General features: G+C 36.9%; 1 protein-coding gene across 8 annotated transcripts in view; it reads right to left on the reverse strand.

Moving 5' to 3' along the window:
* The window catches only part of IMMP2L (inner mitochondrial membrane peptidase subunit 2), an 886,893-nt gene that overhangs the window by 482,760 nt on the left and 385,282 nt on the right, over nt 1-18,851 (reverse strand). The gene's annotated exons all lie outside the window — the stretch shown is intronic.

Raw genomic sequence — 18,851 nt, forward strand, 5'->3', positions numbered from 1 at the left:
TTACGGCAGAAATACAGGCCTTATTGCTACTTCTTTCTCAGGGAAATTTATCAGATTTGTTTAAATCTCTCTACTCATCTTGCTTTAGCTCAATTTTCACCCTGGCCTCCTAGCAGATTTCTTGGGGTTACCTGCTCTTCTGCATGGCTTCCATATGACCAACGGTGTCATTTCATTAGCCACAGTCCATTACTGATGTCTTGAGAGGTTATAAGCAACGATGGCTTTGACTGCATAGGAAAAGCTGTTTCCCACTAGAGAGCTGCTCTGTCTGCCTGTGTTAGGGTCAGGATCTTATAGAGAAAATTGTCCCAGGGAATCCTGAGCAAGCTAGCCAGTTTTGCTCCTGTATCGTGGGGGTCTATTATAAGTATTATAAGAACTTGAAAAGAGAACTGGAAGTTTTATTGATTTCTGTAATCCCTAGGCCACCTGTCAGCATACCTCGGCCTAGAGAAGGTTCAATCAGCATTTGTTAGTCTTAAATAATTGAGAGAGGGACAGCCTCACTTCTACTGATACCCAGCAAGGATAATCCACTTTTTTTTCCATATCTTTAAAATATCTAGGAAGTTCTAACTGCCCACTTATGTAAACTATAGGGCACAGAGAAATAGGTTCAATGACCATAGAGGGACTTAATCAGCAAAATATAACTTGAGAAACTTCCTACGTGGCAACTAACTTGGTTTCCTCAAAAAATAAATTGTAATAAGAGAAAGAAAAAGAGAATGAGACTGACTAACCTATGGATTTTAAAATATATCTAAAGGACATAATCAAAATACAAATGTGGAACTTGTTTAGGATCCTGATTTGAACCAACTGTAAAAAACAAAATCACTTATGCGGTAATCATGGAAATTTGAACGCTGAACATTTGATATTAAGGAACTGTCATCAAAGCTTTAGGAGTGACAATTGTATGAAGGCTATGTTTTAGAGAACTTTTACAGATAGAGATAGAAATATTTACAGACAACGTAATGTCACGTCCCTGGATTTGCTTTCAAAAATCTCAGAAGGGAAGAATCAAGTGGAATTATTGAAGCTGGGGACTTAAGTACTCTTGAGTACTTAATACAACCACCATGTTGGCTTTGTTTACACTACCTTACCTCTTATATGTAACTTCTGAATCTCCTCTTCAATTCAGCACAAGTATGGGGTTCATTCTTCCCAATGCATCCTGCTCACACCTCTATTACTGCACATATCACATGTTAGTGCTGTTTGTTTCTCACACTGGCAATTTCTTCAGTAGAAAATATTTCAGATAAGTAAATCCTAATATACTTGGCCTGGTATAGTAAAAAAATAAATAACAGCCACACATACACAAAAACATTCCTTCATCACCCTCCCTGATGAAGAGAATTACTTAGCTTCAGCTCTGACCATAAAACTTTCTATCAGACAGAATACAGCAGATGCTAGCAGGATGTCTGTGTCCTTTATCCACAATTCAACTCCTCCTAATAGACAGAAAGTCCATTATTTCATTTTCTTCATGGTTTTACTACAAAAATCATCTATCTCTATTATACTTTCTTCTGATCTAATCCCACCTCTTCAATTTCTCTTTTTAAATTACTATCCGTCTCTACTGGATTGTGAGCTAACACTTTAGGAACCAATTGTTATCAGCATCCTGTGGATTAGCACGGTGCCAGGTAAATAGTGAATTAAAAACATAAACAAACAAACAAAAAGCCCCTTTATAAAAATTTGGATGGATGGATATCAAGCTCCAAAGTAATATTTTGTGTGTATTTCTGAATTAAATATAATTGCAAAACCCTCCAGTTTTACTGCAAAGAATTCAAAATGCATTTAAGAAAATATATTACAAGGAGAGGAAAATAATCGTAACTCCTTAAGAGAACATTTTACATGTTTGGGAGTACTGCCTGTGGCAAACGACTACTTACTCCACTTTTAAAAGAAAGCTCTCATCAAAGCAATATCTATAAGCTATCACAACTTTGCAAAGTTTGAAGCAGATTAATACATAGGTACTCAAACTTCTCTCATTATAATTTCAACACAAGGCATTATACATACACTAAAGGTGAATTCTTTGTTTTACAGATCGTGACATGCTCTAAAAATAAACACTATGCTACTAGGCAGAACTAGTGCTGTATTTTGACTTACAACATACTAATTAGTCTAACTTTCTGATGAGTAATCTTGACGTTATAACCTTTTGTAACCTGCTAAAGGATGTCTTGATTCACAGTGTAAAACTAAACCTCTCTTGCTAAGGATGAAAATTAGTTGGTTTAAGCATAAAGCCACTCCTAAGAAATCAGTGAACTCTGAAGCCATGTTATTTACCTGCACTGTTCTTGAATGTAGAGCATGTAAAATTGCAAATGAAAAATGGTTCAACTTTTAACAAACATATGTGAAGTACAGAAAAAAAAATGTGTTCACCTTTTAATGAGAACTATATATTTTCTTTATGGTACTTATACAATAAGCACACAAATCTCCAAAAGTTACCAAGTCTAGGACACTATAAAAATCAATTTTTCACTGAATGACTACTCATATCCATTCAGCATGAATTATTGCCTTATTAAGTACCAGGGAATTTTTCCCCCTAACTGCACACCCCATTGTACCAAATCTAGTTAGATGAAGCAGAAACAAATTCATATTTCCTAACACTTATTCAAATTCTTTGAACTAAAAACTGCACTGCAGATAGACTTCACATTTCATCAAATTATTCTCCCAGTCAGATTCATACTAACAAGGCTCTCATGTATCACTGCTTTTTGCTTTTCATGAAAAAGAAAAGGAGTCCCACCAATTTCACAGTACAATAATTCATTCATTACTTAATCTTGTTTCTTAGTCTATTAAAATTAAAGATGCACATGCCCTGTTGTGCCACATTATTATATTCAATAGTTGGCTTTAAAATGTTAAAAATGAAATTAAAACTACTCTGAAACACCTTTAATGGAAATTTCTAACCACTGCCTTATCTTTTCTGATTTATCATGTACTGACTGGCTAGCTATTTCTCACTTCGATTTTTAAAGTTCTTCTAGAAACATAAATAACAGTAGAGAGATGGGCATTAGCATTATTATCCACTATGTATATATTGCTTAGGATTTGCCTAATGAGAACGGTAAGCATCACATCAGCAACTAGAATTTTATTTTTAAAGTACAATGAGAAAAATAACACCAAGAAAGCCATACTTCAACATGAAAAAAAAATCCCCTTATATCACTAAAGTTGTTAAATCTGACTTTCAAATTAATTTCAGCAAAGAGAAAAATGGTAATGATGGACCCATACAAGCAATACCATCCACAGAAAGGAATTTTAATTGTGGAGTATAGAGCCTCGGTGTTCTGAATCTTAATTGCTGTGAACAGGGGATAATCAATAAACTCCTTAGCAGCAGTTTCAGTTTACATTTCACAAAGGAGACTGTGTAATATAAAAATCACTATAAATTAGTTATTATTAAAACTATGTGGGGGGAAGCGATATATTCAGAGACGTATGTATAATAAATCTGCCTTCTTCCCCAAGATTAGGATGAACGCAGCCCTCCTGTCTGTGAGTTTCTTTTAAGAAATAAAAGAGTCAAAAGTTTGGAACATTTTCCCATGCAGAACCACAGAGAACGTGTCCTTTCTTTCGGGGTGGTGACACATGTCCTGGCCTGGCAGGATGATGGCAAAGCTGGCTCATAACATTCAACTGTGGTTGGCTGTGCCTGTGGGGAGAATGTGACTGGCAACTGCTTGTCCACTAGGCAACCAGGGGGCTTCTTAAGAAATGCCCTCTCTAAAAGAAACAGTATTCAGATCAGTTCTAGGTAGGCATTATCCTTTTGTGAAGTTGTGTAATTTTGGCCAAATGAATCAAGACTTCATAGTGACTAAAACTATGGTCTCTTCTGACTGTTCCCTAAACCACCTGAAATTCCCAAGTGTCAATAAGAATTGTTTCAGTAGGGGGTGCCTCAGTGGCTCATTTGGCTAAGAGTCAGACCACTGGTTCCAGCTCAGGTCATGATCTCAGGTCATGGTCCGTGGGATCCAGCCACAAGTCAGGCTCCACGCTGGCAGCATGGAGCCTGCTTTGGTCTGTCTCTCTCTGTCTCTCTCTGTCTCTCTCTCTCTCTCTCTCTGCCCTTTCCCTGCTTGCTCTCCTTCTCTCAAAATAAACAAATAAATTTAAAAGAAAAAGACTAAAAAATACAAAAGAATTGTTTCACTAAAAAAGCCTTTCACTTGGGGGCACCTGTGTGACTTAGTCAGTTAAGCATCCCACTCAACTTCAACTCAGGTCAAGATCCCATGGCACATGAGTTCAAGCCCCACATGGAGCTCTGTGCTGACAGTGTGAAAGCCTCCTTGGATTCTGTCTCCCTCTCTCTCTTCCCTTCCCCCACTTGTTCTCTATCTCTCTCTCAAAATAAATAAGAATAAACTTTTAAAAAAAAGAAAAAAAGCCTTTCACTTACATTCAGTCTATATGTACATAATTGTACACAATTTTCCATCACAATGCACGTTTTCAACTTAAGTAAACTAATACGTATTTACTTTTAAAAACACTTCACTGTTGCATAACATAAATACTGTAAAATGCACAATTTTAAGCATATCTTGGATGCATTTTCCTTACATGAACACATTTGTGTACACCATTGCAGGAAGCCTCCCTCATGCCACATCTCAGTCATTATCCCTCTTCTAAGGCAACAAAACTCTGTACTTCTAAAACCTATTATTAACCTTGCCTGTCTTTAACTCATCTAAACACCACTACATGAGATGTATTCTTTCGTGTCTGATGTCGTTTGTTCCAGATCACACCTGTGAAATTTATACATGCTCTTTGTGTTGTAATATTTTATTAGTTTTCACTGATCTATAAAATTTAAATTATATCCCCATCTTACGTATCAATTCTACATGCATATTAACTATATAGTACGTTTATATTGCATTTATTTCTAAGTGGAAAGAAGTTAGAAAGAGCATAACTTTCAGAAAGAAAGTGGTGATTGATTTTTGAAAAATTATGAGAGTGTTCATAAACAACATTATTTTAAATAGCTCCAAACTGAAAACAACTGAAATATCTGCCTAGAATAGAATTGATAAGTAAGATGGGGATATAATTTAAATTTTATAGATCACTGAAAAGTAATAAAATATTACAACACAAAGAGCATGTATAAATTTCACAGCTGTGATCTGGAATAAAAGATATCAGACACAAAAGAGTACAGATATATATGTATCTAGTTATATATACATATATATCTAGTTATATATATATATATATATATATATATATATATATTTGATTGTTTCCATAAAATAAATTTCTGAAAGTCAATATTAATCTTAATGATACTGCTAAACTGCTGTCTAGAAAGATTTCACCAATTTAGTCTCCTCAGCTGGAGAACATTTCATGTTAAAAAGAGAAGCAGCTTTGGAATCAAACGTTATGATTTTAAGGTTATAAAAGACAAAATCATAGTATTAAATATTTTGCACAGACAGGACATTCTGATCACAAAAATTTTTCTTATTCTTGAAAGAATTTGAACTCACAGGTCCCAGATATATTAGGGAACAAAATATTAAACTCATTTTATTATACTAATTCAGCACCTTACCACTAAAAATATAAAAAGACTCACATTTACAACTACTTTATTATTTTATAATTACTTATATAACAACACACCCTAAAAGGATGTAAGACTACTTATTTTTCATTATAAATAACAAAACAGACATTTCCTTCTCCTCAAGCATCACTAAATAGCATACACATGATAAGACCTTTATCCTCTGACAGATTTACCCTTCTCTATATTCAAAATAATACTGTAGTATGCTATAATGTCTATGGAATTTTGAATGCCAAAAATTTTTATTGATAAGAACTATGAAAATGCTATCCTTAGAAATAATTAGGAATGGTCAGAACACAACCTGCTTTGCATGTGAATTCTTTGCTCTGGCTGGAGAAGCAGCCTTTGGTTGAATGCTGTGATGCTGAACAATTACTCAGGAAGCATCTGTATTACTGAAATCTGTCCAAATAATCTATCATTTTCTGCAACTATCTCGTGGTAAAAATTGTTTTAACTTCTCTCTGTTATAAATTATCTTAAACATCCAATAATAAAAACTGATTTTTCCTGCATGGAAGAACACACTTTGCAAAGAAAGGAAAGGTAAAAGTTTATTGTGTGATAGAACTTTACTCTCCATTGTTAAAGTAGCATTATACTGGGGTGCCTGGGGGGCTCAGTTTGTTAGGCATCCGACTTCGGCTCAGGTCATGATCTCATGGTTCATGGGTTTGAGCTCCACATCAGGCTCTGTGCTGACAGCTCAGAGCCTACAGCCTGCTTCAAATTCTGTCTCTCTCTCTCTCTCTCTCTCTCTCTCTGTCCTCCCCCACTCATGCTCGCTCGCTCTCTCTCTCTCTCTCTCTCTCAAAAATAAACATTAAAAAAATTTTTTAAATACTTTAAAGTAGCATTGTACTATACAATTGTAAGGTCAAATAAAAGAAGAAAAAACACAACCTAATAGTGAACACATCTTCTGGAGACTATTATTGGTTATTAAGCACTTATATTAACTTATTCAGCTACATGGTAGCACAAGCAGGGAAAAATCTAGTCTCAGTGATGGCAACATTCAGAGGCATTACTGTCGGCACTGCTTGTCAGAGTTTTTATTCATTTTCTAACATGTGAGTACTTTCTGGACCCACATACTATTTACAAAATGAACATTTTATTTTAGCTTTTTACTGTTCAAGAAGAAAACACGTGTTTTGGCACAGAATTAGAAAATTATAAAATAATATAGTTACATCTTTTTATGTCAAAGAAAACTTATTCCAGTATTTCCAACTCTTCAAAATGGTCTGATAATCAATAAATAGGTAGATATAGGTAGACACACATCACACACACACACACACACACCACACACACACACACACACACACACACACGCGCGCGCGCGCGCGCACACGCGCACAGGCACGGATAATCTCCAAACAATGTTCAATACAAAATAAACCCAACACCAATGACAGTGTTGACAGACAGTCAACACACAATTCATAAGGGTGAGATTTTTTAATTGTGTAATATAATCCCTTATAGCACTTAAGACTAAACACTTTTCACTTCACACAGAAAGTAGTGGTAATTAAGCTTCGAGGTAATTATGTGCTTTTACAATTGCTAAGTGTAATTTTAGAATGAAAAACTGTTATGAAATGCAAATTTAACTTCTATCCAAAATGCCAATTTTTCAAATCACACTGTTTTCAGTTATTTTAGAACACTGCCATATTCATGGATGCTATGTAACACTATGATATTGTTTCTAAACAGGTAAGAAGCTATACTGTGTACACATTTTCTCAAAGATCCACAAATATGTATTCTGCTGGATAATGTAGATAATACATAGGATTCTTTACTCCAGTTTTCTTTTTAATTATCAAACGTAAAAACAAAGAAGCTGTTCTGTTAAGTAGAACCTAAGCCTCCATTATTCAAACTATTCAGCCCAGGGATAATGTAATTTGCAATCAGAAGTAGGTCTAACCTTTCTCCAACAGATACTTGGTGGATTCACCTAAATTAATACCATCAATGAAACAAGCCTGACCAAAATTAAATTCAGATTCATCTTCTTTATAAGCATATGATTAATACCTAGATACTTATTTCACTCAGTGTCATAAAGTACCTTTAGAAATTCTGAACCTGATCAATTAAAATTATAACTGTAGGGATTCCTGGATGGCTCAGTCGGTTAAGCATCTGACTTCAGCCCAGGTCATGATCTTGTAGATTGTGGGTTTGAGCCCTGCATTGGGCCCTGTGCTGACAGCTCACAGCCAGGAGCCTGCTTCAGATCCTGTGTGTCCCTCTCTCTCTCTGCCTCTCTCTCCCCCTCCCCAAAATAAATAAACATTAGAAATAAATTAAAATAAAATTATAACTGTTTTTATTTTTTTTGTTGTTCAATCTATGAAATTTATTGTCAAATTGGTTTCCATGCAAAACCCAGTGCTCATCCCAAAAGGTGCCCTCCTCAATACCCATCCCCCACCCTCCCCTCCCTCCCACCCCCCATCAACCCTCAGTTTGTTCTCAGTTTTTAACAGTCTCTTATGCTTTGGCTCTCTCCCACTCTAACCTCTTTTTTTTTCCTTCCCCTACCCATGGGTTTCTGTTAAGTTTCTCAGGATCCACATAAGAGTGAAAACATATGGTATCTGTCTTTCTCAGTATGGCTTATTTCACTTAGCATAACACTCTTCAGTTCCATCCACGTTGCTACAAAGGGCCATATTTCATTCTTTCTCATTGCCACATAGTACTCCATTGTGTATATAAACCACAACTTCTTTATCCATTCATCAGTTGATGGACATGTAGGCTCTTTCCATAATTTGGCTATTGTTGAGAGTGCTGCTATAAACATTGGGGTACAAGTGCCCCTATGCATCAGTACTCCTGTATCCTTTGGGTAAATTCCTAGCAGTGCTATTGCCAGGTCATAGGGTAGGTCTATTTTTAATTTTTTGAGGAACCTCCACACTGTTTTCCAGAGTGGCTGCACCAATTTGCATTCCCACCAACAGTGCAAGAGGTTTACCATTTCTCCACATCCTCTCCAGCATCTATAGTCTCCTGGTTTGTTCATTTTGGCCACTGTGACTGGCGTGAGGTGATATCTGAGTGTGGTTTTGATTTGTATTTCCCTGATGAGGAGCGACATTGAGCATTTTTTCATGTGCCTGTTGGCCATCCGGATGTCTTCTTTAGAGAAGTGTCTATTCATGTTTTCTGCCCATTTCTTCACTGGATTATTTGTTTTTCAGGTGTGGAGTTTGGTGAACTCTTTATAGATTTTGGATACTAGCCCTTTGTCCCATATGTCATTTGCAAATATCTTTTCCCATTCCATCAGCGTCCTTTTAGTTTTGTTGGTTGTTTCCTTTGCTGTGCAGAAGCTTTTTATCTTCATGAGGTCCCAGTAGTTCATTTTTTCTTTTAATTCCCTTGCCTTTGGGGATGTCTCAAGTAAGAAACTGCTACGACTGAGGTCAGAGAGGTCTTTTCCTGCTTTCTCCTCTAGGGTTTTGATGGTTTCCTATCTCACATTCAGGTCCTTTATCCATTTTGAGTTTATTTTTGTGAATGGTGTGAGAAAGTGGTCTAGTTTCAACCTTCTGCATGTTGCTGTCCAGTTCTCCCAGCACCATTTGTGAAAGAGACTGTCTTTTTTCCATTGGATGTTCTTTCCTACTTTGTCAAAGATTAGTTGGCCATACTTTTCTGGGTCTAGTTCTGGGGTTTCTATTTTATTCCATTGGTCTATGTGTCTGTTTTTGTGCTAATACCACTCTGTCTTGATGATTACAGCTTTGTAGTAGAGGCTAAAGTCTGGGATTGTGATACCTCCTGCTTTGGTCTTCTTCAAAATTACTTTGGCTATTTGGGGCTTTTGTGGTTCCATATGAATTTTAGGATTGCTTGTTCTAGCTTCGAGAAGAATGCTGGTGCAATTTTGATTGAGATTGCATTGAATGTGTAGATAGCTTTGGGTAGTATTGACATTTTGAACAATATTTATTCTTCCAACCCATGAGCACGGAATGTTTCTCCATTTATTTGTATCTTCTTTGATTTCCTTCATAAGCTTTCTATAGTTTTCAGCATGCAGATCTTTTACATCTTTGGTTAGATTTATTCCTAGGTATTTTATGCTTCTTGGTGCAATTGCAAATGAGATCAGTTTCTTTATTTGTCTTTCTGTTGCTTCATTATTAGTGTATAAGAATGCAACTGATTTCTGTACATTCATTTTGTATCGTGCAACTTTGCTAAATTCATGTATCAGTTCTAGCAGACTTTGGTGGAGTCTATCGGATTTTCCATGTATAATATCATGTCATCTGCAAAAAGTGAAAGCTTCACTTCATCTTTGCCAATTTTGATGCCTTTGATATCCTATTGTTGTCTTGGTGATGCTAGAACTTCCAACACTACATTAAACAGCAGCGGTGAGAGTGGACATCCCTGTTGTGTTCCTGATCTCAGGGAAAAAGCTCTAAGTTTTTCCCCACTGAGGATAATGTTAGCTGTGGGCTTTTCATAAATGGCTTTTATGATGTTCAAGTATGTTCCTTCTATCCCGACTTTCTCGAGAGTTTTTATTAAGAAAGTTGCTGAATTTTGTCAAATGCTTTTTCTGCATCGATTGACAGGATCAAATGGTTCTTATCTTTTCTTTTATTAATGTGACACATCACGTTGATTGATTTGCGAATGTTGAACCAGCCCTGCAGCCCAGGAATGAATCCCACCTGATCATGGGGAATAATTCTTTTTATATGCTGTTGAATTGGATTTGCTAGTATCTTATTGAGAATTTTTGTATCCATATTCATCAGGGATATTGGCCTGTAGTTCTCTTTTTTTATTGGGTCTCTGGTTTAGGAATCAAAGTAATACTGGCTTCACAGAATGAGTCTGGAAGTTTTCGTTCCCTTTCTATTCTTTGGAACAGCTTGAGAAGGATAGGTATTATCTCTGCTTTAAACATCTGGTAGAACTCTCCTGGGAAGCCATCTGGTCCTGGACTCTTATTTGTTGGGAGATTTTTGATAACTGATTCAATTTCTTTGCTGGTTATGGGTCTGTTCAAGCTTTCTATTTCCTCCTGATTGAGTTTTGGAAGTGTGTGGGTGTTTAGGAATTTGTCCATTTCTTCCAGGTTGTCCAGTTTGTTGGCATATAATTTTTCATAGTATTCCCTGATAATTGCTTCTATCTCTGAGGGACTGGTTGTAATAATTCCATTTTCATTCACTATTTTATCTATTTGGGTCATCTACCTTTTCTTTTTGAGAAGCCTGGCTAGAGGTTTATCAATTTTGTTTATTTTTTCAAAAAACCAACTCTTGGTTTCATTGATATGCTCTACAGTTTTTTTAGATTCTATATTGTTTATTTCTGCTCTGATCTTTATTATTTCTCTTCTTCTGCTGGGTTTAGGCTGCCTTTGCTGTTCTGCTTCTATTTCCTTTAGGTGTGCTGTTAAATTTTGTATTTCGGATTTTTCTTGTTTCTTGAGATAGGCCTGCATTGCAATGTATTTTCCTCTCAGGACTGCCTTCGCTGCATCCCAAAGCGTTTGGATTGTTGTATTTTCATTTTCGTTTGTTTCCATATATTTTTTAATTTCTTCTCTAATTGCCTGGTTGACCCATTCATTCTTTATTAGGGTGTTCTTTAACCTCCATGCTTTTGGAGGTTTTCCAGACCTTTTCCTGTGGTTGATTTCAAGTTTCATAGCATTGTGGTCTGAAAGAATGCATGGTATGATCTCAATTCTTGTATACTTATGAAGGGATGTTTTGTGACCCAGTATGTGATCTATCTTGGAGAATGTTCCATGTGCACTCGAGAAGAAAGTATATTCTGTTGCTTTGGGATGCAGCGTTCTAAATATATCTGTCAAGTCCATCTGATCCAATGTATCATTCAGGGCCCTTGTCTCTTTATTGATCCTGTGTCTAGATGATCTATCCATTTCTGTAAGTGGAGTGTTAAAGTCCCTGCAATTACCACATTCTTATCAATAAGGTTGCTTATGTTTGTGAGTAATTGTTTTATATATTTGGAGGCTCCTGTATTCGGCGCATAGACATTTATAACTGTTAGCTCTTCCTGATGGATAGACCCTGTAATTATTATATAACACCCTTCTTCATCTCTTGTTACAGCCTTTAATTTAAAGTCTAGTTTGTCTGATATAAGTATGGCTACTCCAGCTTTCTTTTGGCTTCCAGTAGCATGATAAATAGTTCTCCATCCCTTCACTCTCAATCTGAAGGTGTCCTCAGGTCTAAAATGAGTCTCTTGTAGACAGCAAACAGATGGGTCTTGTTTTTTTTATCCATTCTGATACTCTATGTTTTTTGGTTGGCACATTTAGTCCATTTACGTTCAGTGTTATTATAGAAAGATATGGGTTTAGAGTCATTGTGATGTCTGTAGGTTTCATGCTTGTAGCAGTGTCTCTGGTACTTTGTCTCATAGGATCCCCCTTAGGATCTCTTGTAGGGCTGGTTCAGTGGTGACGAATTCCTTCAGTTTTTGTTTGTTTGGGAAGACCTTTATCTCTCCTTCTATCCCAAATGACAGACTTGCTGGATGAAGGATTCTCAGCTGCATAGTTTTTTCTGTTCATCACATTGAAGATTTCCTGCCATTCCTTTCTGGGCTGCCAAGTTTCAGGACAGAGATTTGTCACGAGTCTTATTGGTCTCCCTCTATATGTTAGAACATGTTCATCCCTAGCTACTTTCAGAATTTTCTCTTTATCCTTGTATTTTGCCAGTTTCAGTATGATATGTCGTGTAGAAGACCAATTCAAGTTACGTCTGAAGGGAGTTCTCTGTGCCTCTTGGACTTCAATGCCTTTTTCCTTCCCCAGATCAGGGAAGTTCTCAGCTATTATTTCTTCAAGTACACCTTCAGCACCTTTCCCTGTCTCTTCCTCCTCTGGAATACCAATTATGTGTAGATTATTTCCCTTTAGTGCATCACTTAGTTCTCTAATTCTCCCCTCATACTCCAGGATTTTTTTATCTCTCTTTCTCTCAGCTTCCTCTTTTTCCATAATTTTATCTTCTAGTTCACCTATTCTCTTCTCTGCCTCTTCAATCCGACCTGTGGTTGTCTCCATTTTATTCTGCAGTTCATTTATAGCATATTTTAGCTCCTCCTGACTGTTCCTTAGTCCCTTGATCTCTGTAGCAAATAGATTCTCTGCTGTCCTCTATACTGTTTTCAAGCCCAGTGATTAATTTTATGACTATTATTCTAAATTCACTTTCTGTTATATTGTTTAAATCCCTTTTGATCAGTTTGTTAGCTGTTGTTATTTCCTGGAGGTTTTTTTGAGGGGAATTCTTCCGTTTCATCATTTTGGATAGTCCCTGGAGTGGTGTGGAACTGCAGGGCACTTCCCCTGTGCTGTCTTGAAAAACTTGTGTTGGTGGGCGGGGCCGCAGTCAGATCTGATGTCTGCCCCCAGCCCACTGCTGGGGCCACAGTCAGACTGGTGTGTGCCTTCTTTTCCCCTCTCCTAGGGGCGGGATTCACTGTGGGGTGGTGTGGCCCCTCTGGGCTACTTGCACACCGCCAGGCTTGTGGTGCTGGGGATCTGGCGTATTAGCTGGGGTGGATTGGCAAGGTGCACAGGGGCGGGAGGGGCAGACTCAGCTCACTTTTCCTTCGGAGATCCGCTTCGGGAGGGGCCCTGCGCACCAGGAGGGAGTCAGACCCGCCTGAGGGATGGATGCACAGAAGCAGAGCGTTGGGTGTTTGCGCGGTGCAAGCAAGTTCCATGGCAGGAACTGGTTCCCTTTGGGATTTTGGCTGGGGGATGGGCGAGGGAGATGGCGCTGGCGAGCACCTTTGTTCCCCGCAAAGCTTAGCTCTGTCCTCCGGGGCTCAACAACTCTCCCTCCCGTTGTCCTCCAGCCCTCCCGTTCTCCAAGCAGAGCTGTTAGCTTATAACCTTCCAGATGTCAAGCCCCGCTTGCTGTCGGGACACACTCCGTCCAGCTCCTCTGTTTTGCAAGCCAGACTAGGGGGCTCTGCTTGGCTGCCCCTCCGCCCCGGCTCCCTACCGCCAGGCCGTGTAGGGCGCACCACCTCACCACCCTTCCTACCCTCTTCCGTGGGCCTCTAGTCCGTGCTTGGCTCCGGAGAATACGTTCTGCTAGTCTTCTGGTGGTTTTGTGGGTTATTTAGGCAGGTGTAGGTGGAATCTGAGTGATCTGCAGGACGCAGTGAGTCCAGCGTCCTCCTACGCCGCCATCTTCTGACCCTCTATAACTGTTTTTAAATTTAAAATGTTTCTAGAAGCATTCTACTAACAGAGTATTTTCTGTTCAGAATGTTGCTCATAATGTTTATAACACTTTATCTGGTCTATGTGTTTTACTTAAGGAAACAATAGCCTTTCCTGTTACATCTTGTAACTTCTCCAGATTAGGAAAACACTCAGTTGGCAAAAATAAACTCATTAAACAAAAGGGAAGAGAAGAAAATAAATATTATTTTTTGAAATAGGCAAAGTGCCTTAGGTAGGGAATCAACAGGCCTGGGTCTTGTTTCCAAGCTTCTCACCAATGTGCCAAGAAAGGTTAAATGAAAAAATATACTCTTGGACCAGCACTGTCCTATAGATATATAAGGTAAATCATACATACATGTAGCTCTAAGTTTTCTAATAGCCACACTAAAAAAGCAAAAATAAAAGCAGTTGAAATTAAATCTGACAGTATGTTAATCCAATATAACCAAAATACTATAATCCCAACATGTAATCAATAAAAAAATTATTAATGAGATGTTTTGTATTCTTTTGTTTCCACTAATTTTTCAAAATCCAACATGTATTTTATGCTTGAGAACACATCTCAGCTCAGATTGGCTGTATTTCAAGTGCTCCATAGGTTGGAGTACCATATTGCACAGTGCAGCTTTACGTTGTTGGTTCTTCACTTACTGAATGATATGATTTGTAAAGAATATTTCAGCACTCAGTTTGTAAAATTCTAATTCTGTTTAAATTGACCAATGATTGGGGCGCCTGATTGGCGCTCAGTAGGTTGAGCGTCCAACTCAATTCCAGTTCAGGTCATGATCACAGGGTCGTGGGATAAAGCCCTGCATTGGGCTCTGGGTTGAGTGTTGAGTGTGGACTCTGCTGAAGATTCTCTCTCTCTCTCTCTCTCTCTCTCTCTCTCTCTCTCCCTCTCTTTCTCTCTCTCTCTATCTCTCCCTCTTTCTCTCTCAAAAAAAAATTTTTTGACCAATGGTGATATGATGTGAGGTTGCTCCTCATCTCATAAACATGCACAAACAAAATAATTGTTAAATATCTCAAAAACAATAAGATGGCAAGTTAATTGGAGGCAGATTTCACTTATATTGATAAAACTATGTCATTATTAGGTTTATATTATTATAAAGTTATTCAAAAAATTTTTAAGTTAGAAAATGCTCAATAGACTTGCCATACATAGGAAAAAATGATAAATCCCACTAACAAATCTTTAATCAAAGTTTTTGCTTGGATTTACCAGAGCAGTGCACTGAAATCTCCATCCTTTTCCTGCTGGAAAAGTTTTTGCTAGTACTCAAATTTAAGTCATATACATTTTAAGGTTAACATGGTTAGCAAGTCACTTTGCTTATAAAAAAGCCAGTAAACTGATGAACATCTATCCATAAACCAATGGCTCTTTACTTATTATCACATATACAAAGAGAATTCTGTTAAAGGTTCAAATATGTTGGGGCTCCTGGGTGGCCCAGTCAGTTAAACATCTGACTTCAGCCCAGGTCATGATCTCACAGTTATTGAGCTTGAGCCCCATGTAGGGCTCTGTGCTGACAGCTCACAGCCTGGAGTCTCCTTTGGATCCTGTGTTTCCCTTGCTCTCTGCCCCCTCCCTGCTCATGTTCACTCTCTGACTCTCAAAAATAAATACACACAAAGAAAACTTTTTTAAGTTAACATATGTTTAATATTTTATTAAGACAGAAAAAAAGGCTATAAATTCATGAGCTAAATATGGCACTTAGGAAATTAGATAATGAAAAATAAAAATTAAATTAGTTGAAGAATGTTCATAATTAAGATAAGAACAAAAGTTAAATAGAAAATAAAGAATAAATAGGAAATCACTAAGATCAAAATTAATTCTTTTAAAAATAGTAATTCATATAAACTTGTGATGAGTTTGAAAAATTAGAAAGGCCAAATAAATACTGAGAATGAAAACAGAACATAATCTGAGACATAACAATTTAAAAATATTAAGATAATTCCATGAAAAATTGTATTCCAGCAATTTAGGAAAATTTCATCAAGCGGATATATCTTTATAAAAATATAATCAATCTTGGGGTACCTGGGTGGCTCAGTCGGTTAAGTGTTTGAGCTCAGGTCATGATCTCATGGTTTGTGAGTTTGAGCCCTGCATCAGGCTCCACACTGACAGTGTAGAGCCTGCTTGGGATATTCTCTCTCTCCCTCTCTCTGCCCCTTTCTCACTTACTCATGCTCTTGCTCCCTCTCTCAAATAAATGAATAAACTTCTTAAAAAAATATCTCAAGAAGAAATAAAAATCCAAATATATCTACAACTTTTAAATAAATGGAATTGCTAGCTTAAAAAAATCTTTCCACGAGCAAGTATACCAGAATCAGAGGTTTTTAGATGCAAGTTTTATCAGACTTTCAATAAGCAAAGCATTTCAAACATAAAGTTTTCCATAGAGTGGAAAGGAGTGGGGGGGTTGGGGGAGGGAGAGAAAGAATAGAGTGATTTATTTCCAAGCCTATGAAGCCAATATTATCTTGACAATAAACCAGAAAATGACCAGATAACAGAAAGTTATATGCCCATGTCATTTGTCTATATAGATATAACTATACTGAACAAAATATGTTTTAAAAAAATCCAGTGACACATAAAAACACTTTTGTTTAACTAAGATCAACTTTAGGAATGCAAAGGGGATTACCACTGAAAGATTTATAGATGTCATTCATGACATTAACAGGTTAAAAGAGATTATTATCCTCTCAACAGATACAGAAAAGGCCTTTGATGAAATCTAACATTTAGTCATAGTAAAAACTGTTAGAAAACCAGAAAAAGAAAAAGGCATTTACCAAAAAACCTTCAGGAGTATTTAATGATGAATTGTTAAATATCCTATCATAGCATAATCAAATTTTACAAACACTTCGGCACATATTCTTTAAGAATTCAAGAATGAGAGGTGCCTAGGTAGCAAAGTCAGTTAAGCATCAAACTTGATTTTCAGCTCAGGTCACAATCTCAAGGTCTTGGGATCCAGCCTGGCCTGGGGCTCTGTGCTGACAGTACAGGAGCCTGTCCCTGATTCTCTCTCCTTCTCTCCCTGCCCCTCCCCATTCACTCTCACTCTCTGTCTCTGTCTTTGTCTCAAAAGAAATAAATATAAATCAAAAAGAATCTGAATAATTAGTATTCTAAACAAGTTAACCTCCCCTCCCCTCCCCCCACCTCCACACACTAAGAGACATGAACTAACCCTAACATCATTTCTAACAATCAAGGTCACACCCCTAGGAAAACCCCAGCCCCCTTAAAGTGCCAATCTGCAAAAGCTCAACAATGACAAAATAATTTAGCATTTTTAAATTAAAAAATAACTATTTATAAAAAGAATGTTTTCTTCTTTATAAATTCATTTAGGTATATTTAAAGAATATTGGATATTTAAATCTTTCTGGTGAAAACCTGATAACTAACTTTCTACTGGGTATGTTTTCTGCAAAAAAAAAAATGGATTTAATTTTGAGTGTTAAAATTATTTATAAGTACAGATTCACAAAAACTATTTGTACATGATCTAATTATCTGTGATTGATTTTTACTTGTAAGCTTTCTTAATTTTTTTTTTAATTTTCTTTCTTTTTTTAATCTGAACCTTTGCTTTTATTTCAGCATTCTAAACCTATTTAGCTGGAAAAGCAAATTCCCTGTGGTCCCATTAAGTATGTTGCTAAGCAAACCACCTAGCAGCATCTATAAACAGGAGATTTGGATGTGAGCCAGTCTTACAGGTTGAGAGTAGGTCAGTGCATTTTAAACCAGCACATCATTAAAGAAGAAAGGAGTCTTGCTGCTTAGCCAGCTTACATTTCTTTCTGGGCAAATGTATATACACTTATTGACCTACGCTAAATTTACTTTGCTTTTTTACCCCTGCATCTTCCAAACTGCTATGTAGATTTGACTTAACAAGGACTTCCTTCATTTGAAAAAGAGATCTAAAGATAATCTTAAAGACCTACTTGTAGACCTTTCAAGCAAGGTTGTAAATGATAGTCTGGCCTTTCCCTGCATTCATTCTATAGGAAATAACTTGTCATGAAGAAATAGTCTAGACCCTACAACTGACACTAAAAGTAAAGTTGCTACAGCTTCTTAAATGGATATTAGATCATGGGTTATTGAATTCAATCTGTGTTAGTCTACGAGGGCCACCGTAACAAAGTACTACAAAGTGGGTGGCAAATTAAACAGATCTTTTCAGTCTCAGTTTGGATACTCATAGTCCAAAATCAGGGTAGCTTCAGGTCTACTTTCTTCTGAGGGCTGTGAGCAAGAATCTGTTCCATGCCTCTTTCCTAGTTTCCAGTGATTTGCTGGCAATGGCACTCATTGGCTTTCCTTAGCTTGTGGCAGCATAATTATAGTCTTCAGTTGGCATTCTCCCTGTGTCTTGATCTCTGAATGCAAACTTTTGCTTTTTATAGGGACACAGTCATATTGGGGATTAGGGCCCTCCCTAATGACCTCATCTTAACTTAATCTTCTGTAAAGACTATTTTCCCAAACAAGGTTATACTCACAGGTACTGAGGATTAGTATTTCAACATTTTTTTGGAGGACACAATTCAACCCATAACAAAATTAATTCATGAAGAAGTGTCATAGACTTCTCAGGCACACTAGTATTTCCCATATTTCTATGAGACCCAGTGGTTCTGGTCTTTTGTTAGGTCTTCATTTATTGGTGTTATTAGTTTAACTTTCTGTATGAGATTTTAAAAGCATTGTAATTAATTCAGGTTCAGAAAATAGATGTATACAGATTTTTTAACTTGTAATAAAACATATATACTCCTGATGAAATATATTCATACCTGACTTTTTCTTTATAT

Source organism: Panthera onca, chromosome A2, assembly GCF_046562875.1.
Source record: "Panthera onca isolate mPanOnc1 chromosome A2, mPanOnc1 haplotype 2, whole genome shotgun sequence".
NCBI lineage: Eukaryota > Metazoa > Chordata > Mammalia > Carnivora > Felidae > Panthera > Panthera onca.